Here is a 4021-nt window from a genome sequence, read left to right on the forward strand (position 1 = left end):
TCTATAGAATTAAGCACCAAAAGAAGACTTGTGTAATCAAGAAGACTTGTGCCCTTATATCCAGCGTACATTCGGCTAACTTAAGCCTATGGTAGGCCCATCATTAGCAATATGTCTACCCCTCATCAAGTCATATAGTAGGGATATATCTCTTCATGCTTCTATCTTCAATAAGAACATGGAAGGACCCTACATACATAGGTAAACAGAAACAACAAGTAGATCCTTAGCAAGAATAATCAAATGATTAAAATGACACAAAATTATAGAATGAAATTTTCTATCATGGCCTCGTAGAAGGTGTCTTGTTAGATATTTTAAGTATTTCTTTAGTCACAGTTTATGATCGCAAAAAGTAGGTAAAAATTCAACTAAATTAATGAATAGAGCTAGAGTAGTGAATATGCAATAAGTCACATATGTAGTTGTGTGTGTGTGTGTGTGAAAATCTAACTTTAATTTTATCATGTGCTTCTATGCATTTATATTTAGTTGTGTGTATGTGTGTGAAAATCTAACTTTAATTTCATCATGTACTTCTATGCATTTATATGTTTAGAAATTTATCACAATGCAAAGAACTCGGGGGGTCCATCTAGGAAATGTATATATACTATGAGAGTTCAAAATGAGGGCTATTTTAATTCTCGAGACTTACAGAAATATATTTATAGCATGGGTAATTTTATACACTATTTTAAATTTAATAGGTAGGGTGTGTTTATTCTCATATCCAAATTCAAAGTTATTTTTTAAATATTCTTTCATCTAGGATGATGTGTAAGAGCATTCACAATTTGTTGATGGGTAGCTCAAAGTTTTAATTTGCTGAATAGCCTTCACAGTCATGATAAGTAAATATTGGTGTTGGATTCAGCCAGATTGGTCTCTCAAGTTCTCCTCAAGTCCCAGACACTCCACAGATCATCTTGCATGGTGATCAAGATATTACCGATTCCAACCATAATAAATTCCTCCTGACCCACAGGAAGATCATCATGAAGTCATTGGTAGTGTGGAAGGTGGGGCCCTCCATGCCACCCCATCGGCTAAAACCTTCACGAAGAGAATCAAAGAAGCTGCCAGGTCCATTTGGTCAAGGATGGAGAAAAGATTTAATTTTTTAGATATGCCTATAAAGTCTTTGCTCACTACTCGGGGTGAAGAGAGGAGCAAGGGCTTGGGTAGGAAAACACAAAGGTTTTATAATTGTAGTCGTTGCATGGTGTCTCAAGCATATGATCATCATGGAAGCCACAAAAGAGGGTTCCTCGGACTTGGGCTGTATGTAATGGCTTGCTTTTAGCAAGGGCTTTAACACTCTAGATATGCTTGGGCCAGTCAAGGGACGGGGCTTCCATTCAAGGGACGGGGCTTCCATTCTTAACGTTGTTCACTTACGTTAACCCAAATGTATCAAAACACTTGTCGAGAGCAGTCGTGAGTCAGAATGTAGACTAGTAGATAACGACGTCAGAGCATGGAAAGAGACAAGCGACGGAATAACGATATATGGAATAATAGAAAGCTTCAGCAAAGAACATTGCTTATTTCATTTGTTTTTTTTTTGTTGCTGTTTTCCTTAATTTTGATTTGAAGGTTAGAGGCACCCGCAGCAGGAGCATGGAAACTTTGGTTTATCTTATACTTTGGCAATGTACTTTGACTTTGCGGATCGCCCTCCCCTTTTTCGTTTACATGTGATGTGATCCGCGTAGTTGCGCGGTGGCGGTTCCATGCGCTGGGCACAAGGCAGATTGCACGCTGCTGCAACTTGGTTTTGCACTAATCCTTCTGTGTTGTCATTGTTATTACCACCAAGAGCTTTTGACCTCAGTTTGTAGACTTTATTACAGATAGCATCGGTGATGTGCTTGTTCTGAAGGCTCACTGCATAGGAGTTGAGGCACCACTTGGAACCATTTTTTCTTTCCTTTCCCTTGAGGGATGTGTCTTGAATAGTTTTTTGAAGGGGGCTCTTTTTCACACATGCAAACACGTGCTCCACTTTTGCTTCAGGCACTAAACTTCCTAGCAAGGGCACCAAAATGTTGTCACTAGTTCTCCCCGGTGAGGGTATTGATCACCTACAGTCATGTTGTTGCTCATTGTAGCATAGGTGTTGACAACTGTAGCATAGCTCCTCAAGTCGTATTCCAATGAGAGGTGTAGGCTAAAGCATCGAAAGCAAATCTCATGCGTGCATGGGTGAGAAAGAGGGCTTGATCACAATGATTGATGGAGGCTCTAGTATCCACAGGAGTTTAAGGGTTTAGAAAGGGATTGTAGGGTTCCAAAAGGGGATAGGGTTGGGAGAGCTATCTAGGAGTTCCAAGGTTCGGAGAGGGTTTCAAGGTTTAGGAGGAGTCTAAGGTTGAGGAGTGGAGAGTGTATTCAAGGGGTAAGGGTTTAGGAGGAGGGACAATGGAGGACGAGGGAGGAGGGAGGAAGGAGGAAGAGGAAGAGGAGGAGGACGAGGAGGAGGAGGAGGAGGAGAAGGACAAAGAGGGAGAAAGAAGGGAGGAGGGAGGAGGAGGAGGGAGGAGGAGGAGGGAGGAGAAGGATGAGGAGAGAGGAAGAAGGGAGGAGGGAGTACAAGGGTAAGGGTGTTGAGATATCGAGCTCCACTCGTGATATGCCAGGGTGACTGTTGTGCATTTGTGTCACCGACTTGTTAGCTGCAGATGTGGTTGGTACACCGCCCATGAATAATAGCTGGATGACAACTATCTTTATGTACTGCAGTTAGTGGCTCGGTTAGTATGCCAACTTAGAACTTAGCTGAGTTTGGTTTGAGACCCACATAGGGTTCACCTATTCTTTTGTACTTAGAGTTCTTTTGGTTTTCACAACTAAGAAGAGGAAAACTATTTTCAGCCTCCACCTTTGTGTATATTCCCCCATTGTGTATGTGAGAAAGCTGCTCCTGTGAAGAGAGTGGGAGATAAGTAAGGAGTCTCACTTGCAACTTTCTCACATACACAAGGGGAATACACACAAAGGTGGAGGCTGAAAACACTTTTCCTCTTCTTAGTTGTGAAAGCCAAAAGAACTCTGTAAGTACAAAACGAATAGATGAACCCTATATGTGGGTCTCAAACCAAACTCAACTAACCTAGGTGGCATACTAACTGAGCCACTAACTAGAGTACATAAAGATAGCTGTCATCTAGCTATTATTCATGGGTGGCGTACCAACCGCATCTGCAGCTATAACAAGTCGGTGACATAAATGCACAACGGTCACCCTGCCATATCACAAGTGTAGCTCGATATCTCAACACTCCCTCGTGAGCTCAATCTCAATTCTTGCACACCAAGCAGGTCTCTGAACTTGCACCGCTTCTCTGCACCCAATGCCTTCATGAATATGTCAGCTACCTAATCCTCTGTGCTAATATAAACTATTGTGGGGGTTAAAGGTCACTGTGCCTTTACCTCGGTTATGTACAATACTCAAACACATATATAAATGAATGAAAAAGAAGATTAGGGTGTTCTGCACCCACCAAAACTTGTGTGGCTCTCTGTTTCTCTCTCTCCCTCTTCCGTTCTTGCTTCCGTTGAGAGCACTCTCAACTGGTATCAGAGCCCAGGTGATCTAGCTGAGCGTGCATGAATGCTTGAAGCTCAGCAGCTTTGTGGGAGGAAGGAGAAGCTTTGTGGGAAGCTTTGTGGGTGACTTTACTTGCATCCGAGTGTGTAGAGACCTTGGAGGAACCTTTGGAAAAGTCACTTTGGTTTTGCGAAGTGGTTTTGAGAGCCTATTAAGTGTTTTCAAAGAAAAAGTCATTTTTTGAGCTTTTTCCTATTTCGTTCGATGACAGAGACTCTGTATTAACTTGTAGAGGCAACTATTGCTTGATTTTGGTGTCCACTTCACTTCAGGAGCTTGGAAACACCTTCATTCTTGAATTTGGTATCATTTCATTGGATTTCTGATCACTGTGTCAGTTTTTGCGTTTTTCTGCCCGGGTGTTGGAACTCAAGTTTGGAGCAACCATTTGCAGATCTGTCAGTT

Source organism: Dipteris shenzhenensis, chromosome 9 (assembly GCF_047967505.1).
Source record: "Dipteris shenzhenensis isolate YYH24624 ecotype China chromosome 9, Dip_SZ_1.0, whole genome shotgun sequence".
In the NCBI taxonomy this organism is placed as follows: Eukaryota; Viridiplantae; Streptophyta; class Polypodiopsida; order Gleicheniales; family Dipteridaceae; genus Dipteris; species Dipteris shenzhenensis.